The following is a 23,436-nucleotide window of genomic DNA, read 5'->3' as shown; positions in this document are numbered from 1 at the left end:
CGCGCCTCCTCCCTCCTGGCCCCGCCCCTCCTGGCGCTGCCGTCACGCGCCCCGCCCCGCCCCGCGGGGTTGCCATGGCAGCCGCCCCCCCCCCCCCCCCCCCCCCCCCGCTGAGCTCACGCGGTGCCGCAGCCCCGCGGGGGGGGGAGGGGGCGCGCTCCTCGCGACAAGATGGCGGCGGCGGCGGCTGCAGCGGCGGCGGCGGCGAGCGGCGCCCCGGGGGGGCCCCCCCCACCCCCGGCCCCTCGCCTGCCCCCGGCCCCGCCGCCCCCCCGGCCCCCGGGGCCCGCCCGCATCGGGTATTACGAGATCGAGCGCACCATCGGCAAGGGCAACTTCGCCGTCGTCAAGCTGGCCACGCACCTGGTGACCCGCGCCAAGGTGAGGCCCGGCCCCGCGGGACCCCCCCCGGGGGCTGACAGGGCCCTGACAGGGCCTGGGCGCGGGCTGGGGGGCGAGGGGTGAGGGGCTGGGGCCGCCTCACGGGGCACAGGGCCCGGCTGTGCCCCCCCACACCATGTCCCTGAGCCCCCCCCCCCGTGCCCGGGTATGGGGTGAATTCATCGTATTTGTGCCCAAAATGGGCTGTTTGTGGCTGTGCTGAGGCAGGTTTTATTGCTGCCCCCCCACCGGCTGCTGGGCCTCCCCGCGCTCCCTGCTCCCAGCCCTGCTGGGTTCCCACACGGAGCCGGGCTGACCCCGCAGGAACGGGGCCGGCAGCGGCCGGGATGCCCGCTGGATCCCTGATCCTATGGAACCCGGCTCAGCCCCTCACCCCCGAGCCGTCCCTGCTCGCAGCCTCCTCTAGAGCCAAGGTTTGGATGGTGTCAGCCCGAGGTTCGCAAAATACCGAAGCAGAGATTCTCTTTTTGCCTTCAGATGGTTGGTCTGCACACTAAATCGTCTTTGGGAGCCGTCCTCAAGGTTGACAGGCCCGGAGCCAGGCTCCATGCGCTGTGTGTGAGCCATGGGAGGGCTGAAACCGGGGTTGTGCTGGGTGGGAAGGACGTGGCTGTGGGCAGCAGCCTGGAGGGGCTGCAGGCGGTGGGGCTGGGGGTGTCCTCGCTGCCTGCCATCACTGAGGTGGTGGCCCTGGTGGCTTCCGAGCTCCCCAAACGCCCCTTGGCTGGGAGCAGCCGGTGGCTCCTGGGGTCGGCGAGCGGCAGAGGGGGAGCTGAAGCTTGGCCTGGCAGCTTTCCCAGCCCCCAGGTCAGGTTTCCTTTCGGATCCCCCCCCTGCCATGGGGAGGGCAAGCGAAGGGGCTCGTTTGGCCTGCGGGCACAAGTGCTGCTGGCTCAGGGCTCCTCTGCAGGGGCTGGCTCGGGGAGAGGGGTGAGGGGGGAGAAGAGCTGTTTGCTTCAGGATCTGGGGCTTGTGAGGTTAGGGGGCAGGTACAGGTGTAAAACACCTTGGAAAGGGCAGATCTGTGGGAAATGGTCTTGAAACAGCCACTGGCAGCTTTGTTTTCATCCTGGCAATACCTTAACCAGGCCAGCTTAGTGGAAACGGCTTAGAGGAGAGCACAGACGCTGGGCAGTGCTCCCATGGGCGATCTGGGGGAGCCCTCTGGACCTTACACACAGCTGGGGCACGACGGAGCGTGCCGGCAGCTCCTGCCAGGGGTGTGCTCTGCAGCGTGGACAACCCAGGCACCAAATCCCCAGACCCCGCAGAGCTGGCCCCGTGGCACGATGCCCTGGAGGAGAGCTGGGCTCAGCACAGCCCCTGCTCACAGCCTGTGCTCCTCTGCCCTGCAAGGAATCCCAGCACCAGTGGCCGTGTTGGTTTTAAAAAGGCCCTACCCTGGCTTTTTAGGTTATGGTGGAGATAACCATTAATAGCTTGGGTTCGTTGCTGCTCGTTAATGGCAAAGGTGTTCTCCTGGTGGGCTCTGGGGCCTGTTTTCCTTTCCGATGGACGTTCAGCAGAGCGAGCGGACTTTGATGTGACATCTGCAGATAACAGCTTGGCTTCGGCTCCCTTTTACCCTTCAAAAAAAAAGGCAGAGTGCCGCGGTGGCTGTCCCAGCATCAAAGGCCTGGGCTCCCCGTGCCGCTCGGAGGCTGAAGGGCTGCGTTTATTTACAGAGAGGAGGAGGAGAGCGTGTGCCGGGCGCGCCTGGCGCTGCTGCTCGGGCACGTCGTGCTGACACAGGGCATTGCAGCCCAGCTGCAGGTGGGTCAGCAGCGCTGGGGACACTGCCGAGGGGGAACGCTCCTCGTCCTAGAGGGCAGGAGGCCTGTGTGTGTGACTGGCCCTGCTGGAAGTAAGGAAATAGAAAAGGTTGGCAGTTCGGGTGGGAACCGAGCTGGAGATCTCCATCCAGTCCCTGGCCACGCGAAGCTGGAGCCCTGTGCCCTGTACGGCTCCCTGACGGGATCCATCCACCCACAGGTATCCCGCTGCATCTCCCTGCTTCTGCCCCTTTGTCCCTTCTGATGTTTCACCAGAAACCCTGTTGATTCGGGTTCTAAGACCTGGAATCACAGCTCTGTGCCCTGCTCTGCACAAGAGCTGCTGGACGCGTGTTAACGGGGGGACTGGGGGAGCACGGGGGGAGCAGGTGCCTCCTGACCCCTCTCCGTGGTGTTGCGCTGCAGTCTTCAGGAGCTGCTGCCCTGCTTTGGTTTTTAAGTGTTTGTTTTAACCCATCTTGTTTTTAACTTTAAGCTGTGTTTTTTTTCAACGTATTTTTAAGTTTCTGGGAGCTTTAAACAGCAGCTGGGTCATGGGCAAAGCTGGAACCATTTGGGCTGGTTCTGCCTCTTGTTGAAGGAGCTACCTGCAGCTGCTGCACGGGGTCACACCGACACCACGGCCCTTCTGCATGGCCAGCACCAGCTGCTGGAGCTGAAATTAAGCTGATTTCTTTTGCTGGTGTAAGGAGCTGAGCCCTCCCTGGGGAATCAGAGGCCTCTCTGCTGTGACTGTGAGGGTGCTGCCGTGGGAGGCTGGCTGTGCTTCCTGAGGCTCGTGTTGGGAGCTGGAGTTCACAGCCAAAATCTTGCTCTGAGTTCGTGGAGGTAGGCGCCGGGACACCTGGAGCTGGGCCGAGGCTAGATGTAGCTGCTGCAGTGGGGATGAGGGGCACTAGTTATTGAGCCCCACGGAGGCATTAACTATCAGCTGCGAGCTGAAGCAGCGGCATCACACGTTTCATGGTTTTGAGGTGAAATTCTGCCTGGCCCAAGGGATTGCTGTGTGGATCCTGCTTCCCATGGGAGCTGTGCTGCTCATTGCGGGGCTCTTTCCTAGGAGCCCTGACCCCAAGTCCCTGCAGCTGAGGCTGAGCCTCGCCCTCTGCTGAACGGCCATCAAAGGGGCTCCATGAAAAGGGAATCCCATGCCTGGCTTCAGCCAAGTTCCCAAATAGCCCAGGCACACGAACCCACACGCAGCAACTCCCACCCCAGCAGCCCGGAGGTGTGAGCGCGAGGTTTGTGTCTGTGCCCCTTCGTTGCAGCGCGTGCCGGTGTCGTGCTGTTAGCACTCAGCAGCTCTGCCTTCGATTTCTTAAACGACCTGATGCAATTACAGCGCATTAATTACCCGGGCTTGAAGATCACTTAGAAGAAAAGGAGTCTCCGTTGTGTGACTGCGGGGCTGGGCCGGAGGCGCAGGAGGGCTGTCGGTGCCGGGGGAAAGCGCCCGGCGCGACGCTGATGGGGATAAAGGAGAGCGCGGGGCTCAGGCAGCAGATTAAAGTATTGCAAATAAAATCTGGCTTTGGAGGCCGTGAATGTCTGCTGCCTTTCAGCAAACAGATGGAAGCTTCATGGCTCCTTCCAAGAACTTCTAAAATATGGTTGGTGCCATGTGAAGCAGGCTTGATGGAATGGACCCGGTGAAATGCTTTCAGGGCTGAGAAAGCGTGCATGGATCTCTGCAAAAAGGCACATTTCCTTCAGGCTCTTCCTTCCCTCCCAGCCCTCCCAGCTCCTGCTCACGTTGGCCACCTCCTTTCCTGCATGTCCTTGCTGTGCAGAGGATGCAGGAGCAGAGGCAGCTGTAAGGTGCAGGCATCTGCTCCCTCTCCGGGTGTCTCACTCAAGCCCAGGGGCTTCTCTGTAGCCACGGGCGGGCGAGTTGGAGCTGAGAAGGCTTCCCCTACAAGCTAATTGTGGCGTTTAACGACATCTAAGGCTTCTTAATGGACTTTGCAGGAATCAGCTGATGAGCTGTGTGTAGCCGTGTGAGCCCGAGCAGATAACGTGCTGGGCTGCACTGGGGATCCTCGTTTGCAGCCGGTTGCCACCTGTGGGATGAAAGGAGCCGGGCTGTTCGGCGTGGTGCTGCTTGGAGCTGTGTTTGGGTGGCCCTGGCCAAGCAAAGCGATGGCTTGTGAGGGGGAGCAGGCATCTGGGGTCGTGTTTGGGGTCTTCTCTGGGTCCTGTTGTATTGCACGTGAGGAGCCTGGGTGGGCAAAGCCTCTCAGCACCGGGGTGAGTTCCTGCCGAGGCGTCTGTCCCTGCTTTCCCTTAGCAGGCAGTGCTGACCTCGGCCCCGTGCGCTGCCTCGGGATCAGGAGGCTCTGATCCCTCCCCTTGCCCATACTGAGCTTTGCAGGGGAATAATTAGCGCTAGAGAAAAGCGTTCGCCTTCAGCCGCTCGCTGTGAGTGCCCAGCCACATCTCGGGGCTTCAGACGTGTCCGCGTGAGCCCAGCAGCACCGTCGGGAGCTGCAGATAAGGAGCACCGCTCTTTGTACTTGCTCTTCTCTCTCCAGAAATGCTTGTAGGAAATCCTTGAGCTGTAATCTCCGAGTGGCTCCGCCAAGGTCAGCGGCTGGCCTGGAGCACGGGCAGGAGATCCTGCCTGGGGCATCCTGCGGGGCTGCAGCCTCCTGCACTCACCCTCACGTGCCGCATCACCCCGGGACCTGCAGCAGGGTGCTCCTGGACCATGAAGCCCGGTTGTGTTCCTGCCCCTCGCAGTGTGACGCTCGCCGGCTGTGCAGCAGCGGGGTGTTTCCGAGCGGGATCTCATCAGAGACCACCAGGAACCATCCTGATCCACGCTGGGCACAGGGGGTTTAATACCTGCCTTCACCTGAGCTGCTCTGGGGAGCGTGAGGTTAAAAGGAAGCTTCCCTTCCTGCCGAGCTCTGGGCTGCTGCAGGAGAAGGAAACCTCGGCGCTGTCGGCCACGGGGCTTGCTGCCGCGTGGGCGGTCGGTGCCCGCTGCCCTGGCAGAGGTGCAGGGGATGTGCACTTCCCACAGCGGCTGAGTTATATGGGGAAAGCTTTGCTTAGTCAGAACACAATATTAATATTTTTTCAGCCAAGTCGGGCCTGGGATTACACAGTAAAAAGGCGAGCGCAGGCTGACTGTGGGTATTTTCCCACTCAGCCGGCGCTCCTGCCGTTTGAGTCATTTGCGAGCTGTGTGGGCCTTCCTTCGTCTCCGCTCCCCGCTGTCGGTGTGGGGCTGCAGGTCCCGGGTTGCTGCAGCAGGCAGAGCTGGAGTGGTGTTGCTCTCACATTGGCCATGGGGATGGTTGGGTGCAGAGGTTGGCCCTCTCTGTGTGAGCTGCAATGGGTCAGGAGCTGTACGAGGGGCGTGGGGCTGTGCCACCTCTCCTCTCGGGCACGCCTGCCTCCAACGCAGCCAGGAGCAGCAGCCCTGGCACTTGCAGCCTCGATTCCTGGGGAAGAGAAGCTGCCCTCGGTGGTGGTGAGGTGGCAGCGAGCGCCAGGGGTTGGCATTAGGGATTAGGAGGGAGCTCTGCTCATCTGGGTCACGCTTCAGCGAAGCATCTGGCTCGCTTTTTAATGGCTGCAGTGAACTGGAATGTTTTATGAACTCCAAACAGTCATTCAGATTGTTTACCTTTGCTTGATAATTGTTCCTAAATAACAGAGTGCAGTTGGAGGACTGCTCTGCAGGCCGGTGCACGGCTTCGCTGTTTGATTCTGGGACTCGTGAGCAGCCCGTGGGGCTGCAGCGGAACCAAATCTCTTTCTGATGGCACGCCGTGAATTTGTTCACTCTTCCCTTTTGGAAAGGTGTGCGGGGAGGAGGGGAGATCTCTGCGTTCCCGTGGTTCGGGCTCGTGGCTGAGCTTAGGGGCTGCGTGGCACCAGTGAGACCACGAGGAGCAGTCCCCCAGCGGGGCAGCGGGCTCGGAGCTGCGCACGGTGCAGCTGTTGGGAGGCTGCCCTTGGCACCGAGCAGGGAATTAAAAGGTTGGAGGTGTTCAGTTACAGGCCCTGCTCTGGCCGGGGCAGCGGCGGAAGCGATGCAGTGCCCGCCACGGGGCTCCTCGGGGCTGCGGCTCCCTCGCAGACGTCGTGGGGTGGAAGCAGGGCCCGCTGCACGGCACCACGGGGTGGGAACGGGGCTGATGTGGGCACACGTCCCACGGGGCTGCCCTGTGGGGGGTGACCAAAGGAGCTTCAGTCCGGTGTCAGGTGTGCAGAGCACGGGTATTGGAGAGAGGAACAAAGGGAACAGCTTTAGAAATGCAACGAGGGCCAGAATACTGTGTCAAACTTGTTCATTCCTGCTTGCTTCGCGTTGAATTCGTCCTTAAGGTGAGCAGTGGCAGCTCGGCGTTTCACTGCTCTGCTTCTCCTTCCCTTTCTGAGTCCTGCAGCACTGAGGTGCCCCGAGCTGTCTCACCGCAGGTACCATCCTTGCCTTGCCTGAAACGCCATGGAGCCATCCCAGAGACGCACACCTCGCTGGAGGAGCCCTCGCAGCAGCTGTTTGGAGGAGCCGCCTGGCTCTGCCTGCCCGCAGCGGCTCCTGCTGCACCGCGGAGGGCCCGGCGCTCGGCAGGGAAGCGCGGCTTCCTGGCGCATTTGCATCGCAAACCCTAAGTCAGCAGTTTGGGGTTTTGTACGGTAGGGTGCCCCGGCTTGTTTGAGTGAGTCAGAATTCAAATAGTCACCCAAGCAAACGTGCTTGTCCAAACAAGAGGCGCTCAGCACAGGCACCCAGGCAGGCTGTGTGAAAGCGAGGTGCGCACCGCCGAGGTAAACAGCCGAGCGCTTTTGTTCTGCCACATGGAGGTCTTGAAACTTCAACGCCTGGCGCGTTGGTCCTGGCGATCAGGCTGGGGGGAAAGCAGTTTGGGCCAGGGGGATGTACTTTGCTTCCTGGGAACCGAACCAGCAGCTGCTCTCTGGACAGCCTGAGGTGGCTGAGTGTGCTCCCTGCCCGTCAGCGCGAGGCTCAGCTGGGATCCGAGCTGGTGGTGGCAAAACTGGGCCTGGATGCGCAGTTGTTTATTAGAGAAGGAAGATCATCTCCCAATTAAAAGAGTAATTCAGATGGCTTTTTCTTTTTCGTTAGGAGTTTTTTCATGCTAAAGGTGTTTTGAGATCTCGAATTAGTTCCCAACGTGTTTGTTCGGATCCTTTGGCTTCAGCTGGCTGTGTGCAGAGCGGGGTACGGGCGGCTGCACAAGATGTGCTGTTAGCAGCGCTCCTACCTGGCTTTGTCTTCAGCCTCCTTTAAAAACCTGCAGTGCTAATTCCTAGCTCGAGCAGGAACAATTTATGATGTGTGACTTCAGTGAGTCACCTGATACGGAGTCGGAGGCAGCTGTCAACCACATCGACTTGAACGCGCTCCAGAAACGCCGTGCGCGGCACTGGGAAACACGCGGCTGGCGCTGCCCAGGGCTGCGAGCAGGGCCTGGGAGCCCCCCGCAGCCCCTGGGGGAGAAGCAGCAGTGCCCCAGCTCCGCTCTGGTGCTCCAGCTCTGCTCTGCCTCCTTCCACGGCCGAGCCGTGGCCTCTCACCGGTGTCCCCACTGTGTCCTGGTGGAGAGGCCGTCCACTGCCCACTGCTGTGCTAAGCTCCCCTTCTGGGTGTCGTCACCCAGCCAGCAGCTCCCTGGCTCTGCTGCTGGGCAGAAGGCAGTGCAGGACGCTGCCTTGGCTTTGGGTAAGGGTTGTGTTTGTTTCGGGCCCCTCTGTCCTTGGGCTCCTGCGTTTGCTGCTGGCTCTCGGCGCTCCCCTTGGCGGCAGACGCGGCACGGGGCCGGGCACCCAAGCCACGTGCCTCCGCGGCTCCCTCCCGGCCCTCACAAGAACCCGGGGTCAGGTTCTGGTGGAAGATCACACAGCTGCCGGGAGGCCCGAAGGAGAGCTGCAGCCTGCCCCAAAATCGGGTCCTGCTGCAGTCCTGGCTGCTCCTGGTGGAGGCTTGGTGCTGGCTGCAGGGATCTCCAGCAAGGCGCTCGCTGCGGCCTCACGGAGCAGCAGAAGTTGGGAGCAGCGCAGAGCTTCCTCCCCAGGTCTCCTGGTGTTAGTGTGAGCACGAGCAACCACCAGGATGGCTTCAGACATCAGCGGTTGGTTTTCTAGGAGGCAGCCAGCTGCCAGCTTTTGAGTAACTTCTGAGAAGCTGCCTGATGTAAGGGCGGGCCGGGCTGTTGGCGTGGGCACAAGTCAGCCCTTGAGTCACTCCCTCGGTGATGGATGCTCGCCGGTGCCCGTGGAGTCAGCCTGCCTGCCTGCCTCCCTTCCTCCGCACCTCGGGAGCTTCCTGGGTGTCCGGGGCTGCCGGTGGATCACAGGAGGCGTTGCAAGGGGGGCAGAGGCCGGGATCTCACTTCAGGAAGAACAACAGCCAAAGGTCTTTGCTGCAGGCAGCACGAAGGACGGGGCAGCAGCCGTGGCAGCGTGTCCTGTGGGAGCAGCTGTGGAGGAGGCTGCCGGACTTGGGCAGTTCTCTGCGCTGCTTTGTAATGGGCTTTGTCTTTTAAAACCACCAGCCAGAGAGATCTGATAACTGCGTGGAGGTGTTCCGGTGCTTCTTCAGTGAGCGTCATTCGGCGGGTACTGGTTTCCCTCTCGGTCACCTCTCTTTCCCCAAACTTCATGGAGACCTGAATGCTTCCAAATTTTGTCAGCCGCTCTAACAGGCTCCCGGAGTTTGTGGAGCTGCTCAGGATTAGAAACTTGCTTTGCAAATGGGAGAAGAGCTGTCACTGCCAGCGATTGATCTGCAGGAGCTGACTTGACCAAATACGATGAGCCCAGCAACAAAGCCAGGGGAATCAGCTCAGCTAGCAAAGCCATCCCAGGAGGGTTAGGAACCTGAAGGGCCCTGCAGTCCCTTTGTGCCCCTTGGCCTTGCCTCTCTCTGCTCGTTTCTCTTCTACGATCAGTTCCTCACAGCTTCCAGGCTCCTGGAAGGTCCTCTCTGGCCTCTCAGACGAGGAGCAGGGTGATGAGCGCTGGCTTCCAAGAAGCCTCATTCCTTTTTTCCATACCAGTGTCCTGCTGGCTGCAGCTTTTTGAGCAGGGACGTTCAGGTCATGCAGATGAAGCCTCCCGCAGCTGGCTGGCAATGGGTTCTTTCTGCAGCGAGGTGCCAGCGGGGCCACGTGCAGGGAAGGAGCCGTGCTTCACACAGCCCCATCTCACCTGCACCTCTGCTGCTGGGACACCTTGTAAATCGCCTCGCTTGGGGAAAGGAGATGAAATGGTGAAAAGGTAGCTGGGAATTCAGTCTGAACAGTGGAGCTTTTGTTATCCCTCGAGGTTCCTCTCCTTGATTGAAGTAAGACGAACTCGTGGTGTTTCTGAGCCTTGACCTGTGCTGGGACAGCAGGGACAAGAGCTGAAGCTTTGCAGCCTGTCCGTGATCTCCAAAAACACCCGGTGGAAGCGCAGAGAGCTTCGGGAGGCAGCAGCAGGAGCAGAACCTCTCCGCCTGTTCCATGCAGACCTGCAGTTGGGGGTGAGGTGTTGGTGTTGCAGAGAGCTTTAAGTGATGGTGCTATAGGCACACAAAGCTTCATCCTACTGCACACATTTTGGCTTAAATCTTAAAGCTTCACAAAGAAGACGGCGCTTCTCAATAAACCTGTTCTTTCTCATTTGTTTATTGGTGAAAAGAGGATTAAAGCTGCCTTTTAATACTTTCCTTTCCCAGCTCTCTAAGCAGAATGCAGTTGTGTGGCTTGCCTACTAGGAGAAAAGCTGAATTCCCGCTGCTCTTGGGCAGCTCGAGCCCCTTCCTCAGTGCCCTGCTCTCAGGGGAAGAGCAGATCCGTGCAGGGGCAGATGGGTGTGCTCGTGGGGTCTGTGTGCGGGACGCTGGCTGCCCCCAGGTCAGCAGAGGCGAGTGGAAGGGAGGTGGGAAACCCTGCTTGGGCTGGGAGCAGGGACGAGCCTCCTTGGGGCAGCCAGGGCTCCATCTCCTGAGAGCGCCCGAACGGCTCCCCACGGGCTAAGGAGGGAGGGGATGCTCTGCTCATGTCGGGACGGGGGTGCTGTGTAGGAAGGAACGTAAGATTGGTATCATCAAAGGCGGAGAGCAAGAGGGAACATGATTCTGTAGCCTGGTGATGAGGGAACTCCCCTGGGAGGGGATAGGCATCGGTTTCCATCTGTGCTGCAGGGACTGTTTATGTATTTGGTGTTGAGAACTGCTGCATGCAGCACAGCTACAGCACGACCCCGTGAGCAGCCCAGGAGCTGCTGAGCAGTAATTTGGGCAGGCTGGGGGAGCTAACTGCATTTTGCTGCCGTTTCTTCTGCCTGGCGTTTTTTAGGAAGGGGACCTGGGTTCTTCAAAGGGGACCGCAAGCAGCCGGGTTCCAGTAGCTGGGTGCGTTAACACACCCCACTGCCAGTGTCCGCAGGAGCTCTGCCAGTCCTTGGCAAGTGCGGGCTGTTAGTTTGATCCCCTTCAGATGAGTGCTGTAAAGATAACCGAGGGTTAGATAACTGCCCGGCCTTCTGCAGAGAGCTGTCGGGAGCCGCGAGCTGACAAAGGAGCAGTTGTGTGGAGATCTCGGGATTAAGAAACTTCTTTTCACTTCTGACTCCACTTCAGTATTCAAATTGCTTAATGAGAGAGTATGAAAAACGAGCAGGGTAGGAAGCAGGGCTTCCAGTAAACCTTAAACCACAAGAGGTTTGTCATTATCTTGGGGGTGGGGGGGAACCCTGTTGTCTATTTACTAGAAAGGAACCAAGAAGGCGATGCTCAGCTCGCACACACGGCGCCTCCTGACTTCTCAGGCACGGGGTTGGGAAAGGTGGAAACAGAAAAGCCGCTTGCTCCCCGGAGAGGGGCACGAAACCGACTGCTGGCCGTCGGGAACAGAAGCCGGGAGGGTGGTGGTGCACCAAACAAGCCTGGTCCTGCAGCACTTTGCTTAGATAAAAGATAGAGAGCGTTCGGCAGCAACCTGCAGGGGCTGCGGAGCACGGGGCAACGCGGCGAGCTCCTGGGCTGGTCGGGGCGCACAGCAGGACCCCGTGGGGTCGAGGCTGAGCTCCTGCAGGGGCTTCGTGGTGGACACCAGCAGGCGTTTTGGTGAGGTGCACCTTCTCTGAAGGCACTGAAGCTTCACTAGAAGCCATCAGCTCATGCAACAAGCGAAGGGTCTGAGCTTTATATAACCAAATCCGTCGGCTCTAAGGCTTTTCAGAAACAAATTTTGTGCCTGCGCTCGAGGCTAATTACAGCACCGTGTCTGCTGGCGTTCGGTAGTGAATCAGAATATCTTCGGATCTATCCATCTGCTCTTTGTTGCGTTACTTTGCAGCGGGCATGAACGCAGGCCAGGAGGGGTTTTAGGAGGGTGTGTGGCGTGGGAGAGACTCCAGCGTGCCTCCTGTTTGGGTGAGCTCGCTGCCTGGCTCCCTGCAGAGCCGGCTCCGAGGCAGCGATCTGCTCGTGTGCTGGGACTTCGGAGAGCATAAAACGTTGTCGGCCCATAAAATCCAGCTGGAATGGGTAACTTTAAAAGTCTTTACGTAACCCCCTTTACATAAGCCCCTTTGTTAATTAGTAATTTACTTAAACAGCCACTGAATAAACATCGCTGGGTGTCTGCTCTTCCTGAGTGTGCTGCAGAAGCTCGGGAAGGCCTGAGCGCAACGCAGAGCTCGGGAGCTGCCGCCTGGCCTGCTTCGCTTCATTTCTGCTCCTTGGATCGAGAGCTGCAGTGCTCCAGCAAACACTGCACCTCTGAGATGGGGAGTTCCTTCGTGTGAAGAGACCTGCGAGTTCAGCGCCGGGATGTGCATGGCTGTGGGTGCAGGAAGGATGGGATGGAGCCCAAATCCAGCCCCAGGTCCCAGCCCCTGCACGGTGCCTGCCCTGCGCCGACCCTCGGGGCAGTTTGGGTCTGACTTCGTGCTCTCTGTGACTCTCCCCTGGTGTTTGTGCCATGGCTGATGGAGCAATGGGTGCTCATCCTCCTGTCCCCACACCTCTGTGCTGCTGTGCAGCCGAGGCAGGGATGAGTAATGCAGGGAGGAACGTTCCCCTAACCTTGGTGCTGGATGCGTCGATCGAGCGCTTTAATCCCCACGTTTCCCATTTCATCGGGATGACTCTACATTCCTGTCAAGTGATTCATTTCATTAACATAAGTTTTCTACCAACCAAAATATCTCTTCAGACCCTCGGAGCAAGCGGGCCCTTGAGCACAACCCCGTACTTTGTGGCTGAGCTGTGCCGTTTCCCCAGCGCAGCGGGGCGGGCGGGCAGGTCGGCGCGTGGCGCTGCCCCCTTTGTCCGCTCGGTTCCCTCACATTCCATTTAAGTGACGTTGGAAATGTTTTTTCTTTCTTCCCCAGAGGGACCAAGCAGAGCTGTTTACCCTCAGCTAGCCGGCTTCCCAAGGGTTCTCCAGTCCAGGAAGGCTGGGGGAGAGAAGGGTGGCCAGAGAGACCAGGGCGAGGAGCGGTGATGTTTGGTTTAAGCCCATCAGGTGCTCTGCCATCACCACACTCCTCTTGGTTTTCCTTCTGCAGCTTTTCCCTCAGCTCTTCGGCCTTTTGTGGGCTGTGCCAGAGCTCTGTCCTAAAGCTGCCGGTGCTGGAGCCCCTGCACCAGCGGTGGGAACGTGACTGGGGTATCCTGGGGGGGCCACAGGAGGATGACTCCAGGCTGTGCCTTGCTCCTGTTTTTTCTGTGCTCTGTGGATGAGCTGATCCCGAACCATCAGCTGGAAAACAACTTCAGCAAGGCGGTGTTCAAATATCCCGTGCCCCTTGGCCATTTGGAGCTTCCCAGTCTGCGCCAGGCGTTGTGTGTGCGGCAGGGCCGCTGCTCGGGCATGTAACGGTGTCATCCCTGGTGCAGTGACACGCTGCTGGGCCACGTCACTCCTGATGCTAATCCCAGAGCTGTACTCACCTCTGGTGGGGTGCGAATCCCTTTTAACTCTTCCTAAGATGATTTTTAAACCCGGAGCTTTGCCAAGCCAAGCTGCTGTCCCAGCAGCTGTCCCCTTGCAGCTCCCGGTGTGTGCCGGGGCGGTGCAGCCGGCTGCTCCGCGCTCAGGTTTGGTGTGCTCCGGCCTCCGAGCCCCGTGGCTGTTTGGCACCACGTTCCCGTTCCCAGATCCTCGAAGCTGTGGCTTGTAAGGAACACGTTTTTGCAGAGCCCCGCTGATGGGAATGAGCTTCCCTCTGCAGGCTCGTGGTTCCTTGAGGAGGTGCACGTCCTGCCCGCGGCCCCTGCAGCTCTCTCAGATGCCACTGGGAGTTACTCTCGCAGACTCTTCCACATTTCACAACCAGGGAAAAGTTCTCGTTTCCCCAGGGGCAGCTGTTGCATTTAAAGCATTCTCGATAGCTACTGGAATAGAAACCTCCGTCTGGTTTTGTATCTGTTTGATAGGAATTCAGGCTAATGTGGCTGAAGATGGTTCCTCAGCTTCTCTCACCTTCTCTCCCGAAGGTTCTCCCGCTCCGTGTAAGCTCCTGTGGCTGTGCCAGCCCTGCCTGACTCTGCCCCTTGCCCCCCAGCCCTCACGGAGTTGTGTGGGGCAGGGAAGGGTCCTCGGGTTGAGGTGAGAGAACTGCTCTGTGTGGAAATATAAGTTTGTTGGGGTTGGGGAAGGTAGGGGTAAGGGGAGCACTGGGCACAGGGAGGAACAACTTGCTGCCTCGGAGGCTGAATGCCTCTCGTGAGGCTCTTTCTCTTCCCAAGGAGAGATCCTGCAGTTGAAAGGCAAGCTCTGGGTTATCGGCTTTCTAGCAAAGGCCACTTTGGTAGTGTTGCCAGCCCTGCAGTTGGCCAATAAGCCTTTGCTCCTCTGCGTTTAAAGAGAGAAAACGGTGCTCAGCCTCGCCGGATAGGGGCTTTATTTTCTTGCTGGTACAGTTTAAGTTAATAGAAATCTCATTTATCTGCTTCTAGTAACGGCTGTCCCCGGAGAGCAAGGTCATCACAAACCATACAAATGAAAGAACAGAGGAGATGGGAAATGGGATCTGCAATTCCTGCAGGCTCGCTCATCTTGCACCCTCCGTGTGTCAGGGGACCCGGATTGACGTCAGGGTGCCTTACATAAGGATCCATAACGCGATAGCCTCTGAGCTGGGGTGGCTCTTGTTGGGCTCCCGTGCAATGTGTTCAGTGTGTGCTCAGCAGGAGCTGCACGGCGCCTCTGCACTGCTCCGTGCAGCTGCGTGGAGGGCGCTGGTGGTGGGGAGCCATTCCTCTTCCTGTGGATCCCTCTGTGCTTTAACAAAAGGTTACCTGAGAGCCCGGCAGCGCCTGGCCCTGCACACACACCCCGTGTGCTGCCCACGCTGCTCGGTGCTTGCGTCCCAGGCAGCAGCAGTCGGCTGCTCTTGACATTTCTGTAGTGGTCTTGTGATACTCCAGGTTTAGAAGGCAAGCAGCTTGTTTTACTGGCCGTGCCATTCGATACCCGTACAGTATGAGCTCCGAGCTTAAAGCCCCTCCGAGTACAGTACAACTGGGACAAGTGCTCTCAAGCAGCAGGGCTGGAGGGCCAGGCAGGGTGTGCAGAGCCCGGTCCTGATAGGGGCGCAGGAGGCTCGCTCCAGCACAGGGGTTGTGCCCACGAGCCAGGACCCTGGCGATGCTTGTGAAAGAACCACTGCAAAGCTTGTCTGTGCTCCTAATCTCCTTCTGCTTTGCTCTTGTGCAGGAACACGGAAAAACTGCTTTAAGTGTCAGAGTGATGGATGTGGGACCCGAGCAGCACTGACCTAGATAGGAAGAGCCGTTATCCACCGAAGATGTCGGCAAGCTCCAGCTCAGTCAGCTGCCTGCAGATCCCCCAATTTGTGCAAACGAAAGCTAGCTGCTTGTTGATGAGGGCTCTGCCTGATCCTGGCCCTGTCCCAGCACCTGCATAGCTGCCCTCCAGGCTCAATTTATAGCATCATTTGGGCAATAAAAAAGAGCTTGTATGCCCCAAACCCCCTTCGCTCAGTGTGCTGTGCTGTCTGAAATTGCCCTCAGGACAGATTTTACCTGCAGACATCTTCTGGCTGTGGCTGGGACCTCTCCTCTGTATCCCCTGCCCCGCCAGAGCAATAGCAGTGACCCCTGCTTGGGGTCCTGCGAAGGGCTGGACATCTTTTGGGGGGTGGCATGTAGCAGGAGGGTTGCAGGAGACTTTGTTGCCTCACAGCTGCAGTGCAAAAGCTGTTTGCTGCCTTTCTCTTGCCCTCAGAACAATGTCCATGGGGGCACGATGCGTAAATGTGAGACTGAACCCCAAAAACGGCTCTTCCTGACGGCTGCTTGGGGAGAAATTTCATTTTTCTCTTGGCCTCCGTAGTGACACGGGCTGTTCGAGTCCCTTGTGAGAGGGCCGTGCAGGCTGTGCTCCGTGCGGTGGTCGCTGCTTGCACGAGGCAGCAGGACGGGCTGGGATCTCTGCTGGAGCGAGGTCGTGGTCATGGGGATCTGCTCCATATATAGGCCTCGGCCGTGCTGCCATTCTCAGTTCCTTCAGAAAAATCTTATAAGGAAAATCAAATCCTGACTTGGCAGGCTGTCTGTCTAATCTTGGGTGAATGCAGATGTGCATCTTGGACCAATTTACTCCTGGTTGTGTTTAGGGCTACCAGAGCGCCTGTTTATTCCCACATATGGAGCATGGTTTCAGAAGGTAATTTAAACAAATGGAGTGCCACTTCCAATTTTTCAGGCTTCCAGTTTAGGAGCCAAAACTGTTCTCCCGGCTCCAGCTTGCCCACCCTGGCTGTATCAGTTCCCACATGGGCTGCCAAGTTCGCAGAGAGCCTCCTGCAGCCCCCTTCCCCTGCTGCTGAGGCGCAGCCCCCCCGGCCCCGAGCTGCCTGCGCTTTGCTCCGGGGGCTGCAGGTAGGGGACCCGGCACCATGGCCCTGCTGAACGAGCTGCCTCTGGCTGTGGAGCTGGAGGTTATACAAGCTTCTAGCTGTCCTTCATGCCTTGTCATGGTTAAAGTTTGGTTTGAAATGGCAGTTCGGGTGTGTGAGTGTGAAATGCCATCACCTGCAGGGGTTGTTCTGCAGGGTGAAGTTTGGTGCTTCTGGTTAGCGCCAGCGTTGTCACACCGAGGGTGATTTCCTAGCACTGCCCTTCAGGAAGGCCACTTCGATAACAGCAAATGAGCATTGTCTGTGGGATGTGTTGGGAATTTGTGGGAAACGTCTGCCTCTGAGCTCTGGGAGCACACGCAGTCACCCTGCCTGCGTGGGTCCTGTGCGTTCCAGCAAGGGGTTGATGACTTACAAATATTTGACTGGAAGGGGCTGATGGTTTTTCTTCCTAATGCTGAGCTGAACACGATGAGAGAGAAGCAAACTTTGCCTGTAATAAAATGCTGCTGCCCCACACTTGATTTCCTAGTGGAAGTGATGGGGAGCTCCCCGAGGAGCAGGAGCGTGGGGAGCAGCACAAAGCTGCACGGGGCAGGCTGGGGAAGGAGCAACGCTCTGCAGGTTGTATTGCCTGAGCCTTTTGGGGTCCTATTTAGGGTCCATCCCCTATTGCCTGAGGGGATGCTCAGAAGGACAGGTATGAAGGCAGGAGTGCTGATGCCGTGATTCCAGTTGGAGCTGTTGATGGTGTGTAAGCAATAGGAAATAACGCAAAAGGGGAAAACTCCAGAAATGGGGCAATATCACACATGGAAGGGAGCACTGCTTGCTTTGCAGGAACACTGGCTCACCTCCCTGAAGATGCCCAGACAATTCCTAGACACGCTCAGGGATTGTCAGCCTGCCTCGTCTGCTGTGCTGCTGCTGTGCTCCGCGATGCCTTGAGTTGGGATGCCTTCCCCCTGCCCGTCCTGCCGCAGGAGAAAGCTCAACTGCTGCAGATTCAGCCGTGAAGCTGTGTATCGCAGGCTTGTTTTAAGACCCCCGAATGGATCTGTAGATTGGCTTTATTTGTTTGCTTTTTGTTTTCTTGCAGTTTCTGCGAGTATAAAAGGGGCTTTGTCCTCCGCAGGGCCCTGCGCTTCGCGTGCACAAGGAGAGGCATTGAGCAAATTCCAGGCTGCGGCTTTGCTTCCACGTGCCCCTGCTGCATTTACCTGTATTTAGTGCCTGTCTCTGACTCAGTGTTTACTCTGCAGTATTTAAACATTCCCTAGAAATTAAATCTTTTAAGAACATTATTCTTCACACCGAGTGCTTGTGGAAGCCCAGTTGTGCAATGCCCACGCTCGTGTAGTGGCTGCTGCCTCACTCCCTCGGAGCGGGATTTACAGCGGCGAGGCAGCAGCTCCAGCGAGCGGTTCCGGCTCCGCAGCCTGCTTTCAAAATAGCAGTGTCTCCCTGCTCTAAAAATACTCGCTTGGCCCTTCTTTTAGCTTCCCGAGGTTGGGTGTCGCGCTGGTTATTTGCCATGCCAAGGAGGGTGGCGGCACTGGGGGCCGAAGTCCCTCGCTGCTGCGGGCCTCTCGCGCTTCTCCAGCCGGAGCTGCTGGCTTGCTGGGACGGTGAGACGTGTGCGATAAGTCCACAACATTCAAGACCAAAAAAAATTTGGTCTTTTCTACTTCAAGACCAAATATCAACACAGGTCCTCGAGGAAGCTGGGCCTGTGGCAGCGCCGTGCCAGGGAGATGCTTCCCTCTGCCGCCTGGCACCGGCAGGGAGGAGTCCCCTGAGCTGCCGCAGCCTCCTCTTGCTGCTGGGGGCTTGCAGCCTGGCTGCCCTCCTGCACAGACCTTTCTGTGCCCTGCTTCCCCAGGAGGCCGTTGCCGTGCCAGGTTTTGGCTTTGAAGTATGTTTTCAGCTCCTCGGTGTCTTATCTGTGGGTTTAAGCCACTTGTAGTGATAAGGGAATCAGATACTGTTGTTGGAAATCGCTTCTCTGGGCTGTAACTCAGCTCCAGACCAAGTGGAAGGTAACTCTATAAAGGTGGTCTGTGCAGCTGTGGCTGTGAAAGGAGCTTTTGTCAAGCTCGCTGGTTAAACAAACTTAACTTTTCAGCTAATCTCCGTGTTCCCACCGAAAAATGTCCTTGAAACTTCCAGGGCAGAGGCAAGGTCCTGAAAGCTCCGAGAAGCAGGCGCTGTCTTCGAGCATCACCAGAGCTGGCAGGGCAAATAATCCCAAAGGTTTGGGAGAGCAAGGTGTGGGCTTGTCCCCTGCTGGAGCCACTGCCCTGGAAGCACAGGGTGACCCGAGGCAGCCCTGGGTGCTCCCTGTTGCCCGAGGGGCTGCGGGACGGGCAGGCTGCAGGCACGGCACCGCTCGCAGCCAGGCAGGTGCTGGCTCCCCGGGGGGCTGTGAGGGCGAGGAAGGGGCTGTTGGGTGCCTGCGTTTATTTTTCTTGGTCGTCGAGGGTTAACGTCTTGAAGGCTGCATTCCTTAGTTTCTCTTTTGGCTTCTCTTCCTAAAAATTTCCACTTCGTTTCATAACAGTTGCGGAGTGAGGGGTGGTGATGCCGCGGAACCTTTGCTCGCTGTGCTTGGAAACGTGCTGTGTGAGCGGCTGGGGTGGCTCGGGTCGGCCACCACTGTTTTCAGGCCCGGGGGAGCCTGGAACAGATCCTGTTTACCAATAATTTCAGCACTCCCTGAACTGAGGGATTTGTAATTAAATTGAGGAGCAGAGATAGTAAATAGAGGCAGTGGTTTTGAGAAGAAAATTGCTTTCTACTGTTTCCTTGTGGAAGTTACAAACCTTGACATCTGCAGGATAAAACCATGCCCCACTGGTTGATCGCTTCTTCCAGTGCCCAGCCAAGCAGCCAGGTTTGGCAGGCACGCAGTGAGCTGCCGTTAGCCCTCCAGGGTCACCCGTCCTGCTTGCCTCTAACCACAGCCTGCACCTCGTGGCTAGGAGAGGGCTGCTCCCAGAATGGGCGCTGATATGGGAAGGAGAAGCTGCATGGATTGAAGCAGATGCTGACTGGGTTGGCTGAGAGCAGGCTGATCCCGAGGGTGGGCACAGAGCCTCGCAGAGCTGTGGGTTTTCATCAGAAATGCACACGTGCACTGCCCGCAGCACTTCAAACACCGTCCTGGGCCCGGGCTCTCCAGATGCACGGGGTAGATGGCAGGTGTGGAGCTCAGCCGTAAGAAAGTGCAGTTCACAAGACACCTTGTGACAGGGCCACTGCTTATTTGTTCCCATAGAAACTGCCATCTAATCACGGCAGGCTTATAACGGCTGCTGCTGCAAGTGCAGCCTCTAAAAATTTCTGAATGCATCACCCAGACCTGGTGTGTGCTTTGCTGCGCCCTTCGCTCTCCCATCCAAGCCTCGGTCCCCTCCTGCTCCAGGAGCACGTGTACACCTGGCACCTTGAATCACAAAGAAATGCAGTAATACCACCTTTAGTGGGACGTTAGCTGTGCTGGATGAGGGAGAGGTGTTAATTTGCACACAGCATCTCTCACCCAGCCTGCAGAGCCCCGTACCTGGGTATGGAGGAGCCCGGCAGGGTTTGGAGCCGGGCTTTGGGTCGTGGGCGCGCTGCCGCGTGGCGCCCAGTGCCTCTCCAGTATTTACCTGCCGAGGGTCAGGTGCAGAGCCGTGGCTTGCTGATAGCTGACGGCTGCCGTGTGGTTTGTGCATCGGGCCGGGCTGTTCTCAGGGCTGGTGCTGCAGGGTTTCTGCTTGCTCAGCAGCCTTTGTTTGTGCTGCCTGGGACAAGCTGGCAGCTGCTCGGACCAGCGGCTCGCCCTGGCTCTGGCGCGGTCTCCGTGTGAGAAGTGAGCTGCAGGGTGCCTCGGCACAGAGCACACGGCGGGTTACAGGGAGCAGAGCTAGCTGGGACCTCTTGAGAGGTGCCCAGAATTCATTCTGCACATGTTGTTCCTGGCTGGCAGTCGTGAAGATGGAGCGTCGTGTTGTAATTCCCTTTTCTGCCAGCACACGTTGTAACCTTAGCTGTTGCTCTTGGTTTGTTCTGAAATCCCAGGTAGATTCACTTTGCTATTTAAAAAAAAAAAAGACCTAACATGGCTTGGGGAAACCCCTGAGCACGATGTCTGAGCCTGGAATGCCGCGTTCCCAAAGGCATCGGGACTGAACCACTGTCCGGCCTCCTGTGCCACCTCGCCTGCCTCTTTAGGATTTCTCTGGTAGCTTTGTGATCCCAGCGTGACGCCCCGTGCTCCTGCAGCTCAGCCAGCTGGGAGCTATTACCCTGCGAGTATCGGTGCCCGTGGTGCAGCTCCGGGGTACTACACGGTGTGGCAGTGCCCGGGCACCTCCCCGGAGGTGGGCACGGCCGTCGGGCTGCGGCGGGGCCGAGGCTGAGGGATGGTGGTTATGCAGAGTGACAGATTCCTCGGGAGGCTGTTGCTGTTTGCAGAAGGGAAGCCAAGACATCAGCGCTTAATATCTTCCAGCAGTCCTCTGCTTTAACCCTTAGGGAGCCTGAGGAAATGAATCAAGAGCCTGCGTGATGCCCTGCTGCGCGCCCCGGTACGGTGCTGGTTGTTTGCCCTGGCTGCGACTCGTGGCATGCAGGGAGCAGAGCTCCTGGTGTTGCACGGGGACCTGGTGGTGTGTGCGCATTGCCCTTGGCAGGGACAAGCAGCCAGCTCCTCGCTGGGTGTTGGACTCGTGGCTGCACAGCGGGGCTCGCTGCTCAGTGTGTGATCCCCTCCGAGCTGGGCCGGGGCTGTCCTCTCGCTGGAAATCTGTGGAGCTGAGCGGGGACCCAGGGTAATTCTCAGTAACTTTTAAAACCTGCTTGCTCCAACACCCTCTCAGTCCCTAAAATCCTGGAAGTGGAGGCTCCCCATGGACGTTTGGGGCAGCTCTTTCCCTAAAAGCAGGGCAGGTGGCTGCGTCCTGCTCCGTGAGCAGCAGGCACAGCTCGGTGACGCAGCAGGCGGAGCGGTGGCCACTGCCGTACGGCGTGCTTGATGCAGAGCCTGCTGTGACAGATTTCTTCCTGCATGCGACTACATTTCCAAAACTGTGCTGCTAAGCAACTCGGAGAGCCTAGCGGTGCTCTAACGTAGCGTCAGCGAGTAACAGGCCTCTGGTTTCCTCCAGCTCTGCTGACTGCAGGCAAGAACCACGGTGATTACGGGGGATCTTGCAAGCAGGTCTTGACCCTGGCTGCTGGAAGGGGCTGGTCCAGAAGAAAAAGTTCATGGCTTTAGTCCTAGGTGATGCGGCACGCTGCTGCCTACGGGTTTTGTTTTCCTGTTCCTTCACCGGGGTTTTCAGGGAGATTCTGAGGCAAATTAAGGCAAGGAGGCTGTGCCAGCACGCGCTGCGAGCTGGTGCTTGGCCTCAGCACGGTGCCAGGCTGGCTCCTTCGGGGGGAATTCCTGCGAGTCCCGGGGTGCCAGCTCCTAGCAGCGAGCTCGTTTGGATGTTGCCAGAAAGGTGCTGTACAGCCTGCCGGGGGTGCGGGTGGCTCTGCTCAGATGCTGTAAATGAGCTCACCGGAGCCTCCTCCCTCCCCTCTGCTGCCTTGGCAAACGGCACAGCTCTGCGAGGCCTGGAGGAGCCCTCCGAGGCCAGCCCAAATGTGCCGGGTCTCACCTGCTGCAGCTTTGGAACAGAGCTGGCTGGTGCCCAGCTGTAGTGCAGCACCCACGCTTTGTCAGGTTGTTTCAGGGTGTGAAATAAGGGGAATATCATGTACGTTTGAGGTCGCTAAAACCTTTGTTCGATACAAATGGCAGAATTAGGAGCCCTTCAGTCACAAACAGTCCTCAGAGCAGCTCCGGGTGGCTGCGGTGCTGGAGGACGCTGCCGGTCCTGCTGTGCCTCCTGCCAGTGGCTGTGTGCTGGGGCTGAGCTCTGCTTGTGAAAGGCGTTTCAACTTTCTCCCCGGCGCTGGCTTTTCCTCCGATTCCTGCCCGCTTTGTCTCCAGGCAACCTGGCCTCCCGCAGGATCCGTGTCCCCGTGACGTCCTTGCTGCTCTCCCCCTCAGATGCTCAGCTTTTTCCGTCGCTGCTGAGGTGCAGAGCTGAGCGCATGCAGGCTGCTTTTTGTTTCCCCTCCTACGTGCAGAGCGATGTGCACTTCTCTACATGTGTGGGAAACGCAGCAGATAAAGACAAGAACATCCTGTGTTGTCATCTGATTTTTCCCAGGCCTTTCCCAGACCTCCTTCTCTTCTCCGAGCTGCCTGGGTACTCGGGGGGGGGAAGGAAGGGTAAGGAACCGGCCTGAAATGGGGCCCTGGAGTCAGGGATAACCTGCAAAATGCTGCCTTCCTCTCTGCGTGTCACAATGAGAGGATCTGAGCCTTGCCCACAGACCCAGGCGTGCTTGCTTGACCAGGATCTGCCTTTGCACCCTGCGTCCGACAGGTTAACCGGTTGAAATCAGTTGGAGCATACCTCCGTCAGGTTCTGCGCTGGCTTAACCAAGCTCAGGCAGAAACTGGTTCTAATTAACAAGTGCAGGCTGCGCACGAAGTGCCAAGATTGCTTTTAATTTGCGTGGAAGCCGCAGAGGTGGCTCTGCAGACTGTCAGGGCTGCGCCCTGGCGCTGTGCGTGGCTCAGGGCTCCCTCCCCTCTCCAGCAAGCCCATCACCTGCCTGGCTGCGTTCTGCACCTGCAGCCTAGGTTAGATTTGGCCAGGTAGCGGCCTCGTTTGCAGCTTCGTCTCTGCAAATTGATTACAGAGTGCCCTGGTTTGGGGATCTCACCTCCTGCAGAAGGCTCCTGTTAGCTCAGGCGGCCCCAGGCAGCAGCAGGGGGTAAGGAGGGGTGGGCAGGGGGCCTTCACTTAGCTCTTACCTGAGCCCTGGTTCCTCGTGCCTAAGCTTTAATGCTGGTTTGTGGATATTCTGCCTTCCTAGTGCAGCAAGGCGGCAGAGCTAAGCCCTGGAAGCAGGCGTTGGGTTTTCCAGGCCCGCCACCTGCGGCTGGACGCGTGGACATGCCCACGTGTAGTAATACCGGCCTTGGGTGTGGGCTGGCGGTGGTGGGCGGAGGGTTTGTTTTCTTCCTCAGCTCGGAGAAAAAAGAAATTTCCCGTACCAGCTCTAATTCCTGGCTTTGCCTGGGCGAAGTTCTGCCTGCCATCTGTTAAGCACCAGAGCAGCTCCAAGGGCTTCCGAGCCAAACACAGATCGCTGGCACAGGCGCCAGGTGAGCCTTGGAGCTGGGGATTTTCCTCTCTTGTACCAAGGAGTGCCAACCAAGCGTGGTCCTCTCCTGCAGCTGAGGAAGACAGGGCAGTGGTGTTTGGGGACAGGACATGGAGCATCTGCCCAGGACTTGGAGGGGGGAAAAAATCTGGAAAGGTTGCTGTTACAGGCT

At 58.3% G+C, this 23,436-nt stretch overlaps 1 protein-coding gene across 4 annotated transcripts in view; it reads left to right on the top strand.

Annotated features, from left to right (window-relative positions):
- Positions 1 to 196: 196 nt before the first annotated feature.
- The window catches only part of SIK3 (SIK family kinase 3), a 68,262-nt gene continuing 45,022 nt past the window's right edge, over positions 197 to 23,436 (top strand). The window contains exon 1 of one of the 4 annotated variants that reach the window (XM_038167509.2): positions 197 to 381. The gene's annotated coding sequence lies outside the window, so the exon portion shown is untranslated. The remainder of the gene's footprint in view (positions 382 to 23,436) is intronic. The other 3 variants (XM_038167510.2, XM_038167508.2, XM_038167511.2) reach the window with 3 other exon arrangements.

This window comes from Anas platyrhynchos, chromosome 25, assembly GCF_047663525.1.
Source record: "Anas platyrhynchos isolate ZD024472 breed Pekin duck chromosome 25, IASCAAS_PekinDuck_T2T, whole genome shotgun sequence".
NCBI lineage: Eukaryota > Metazoa > Chordata > Aves > Anseriformes > Anatidae > Anas > Anas platyrhynchos.
This window is presented reverse-complemented; position numbering and strand designations above follow the sequence as displayed.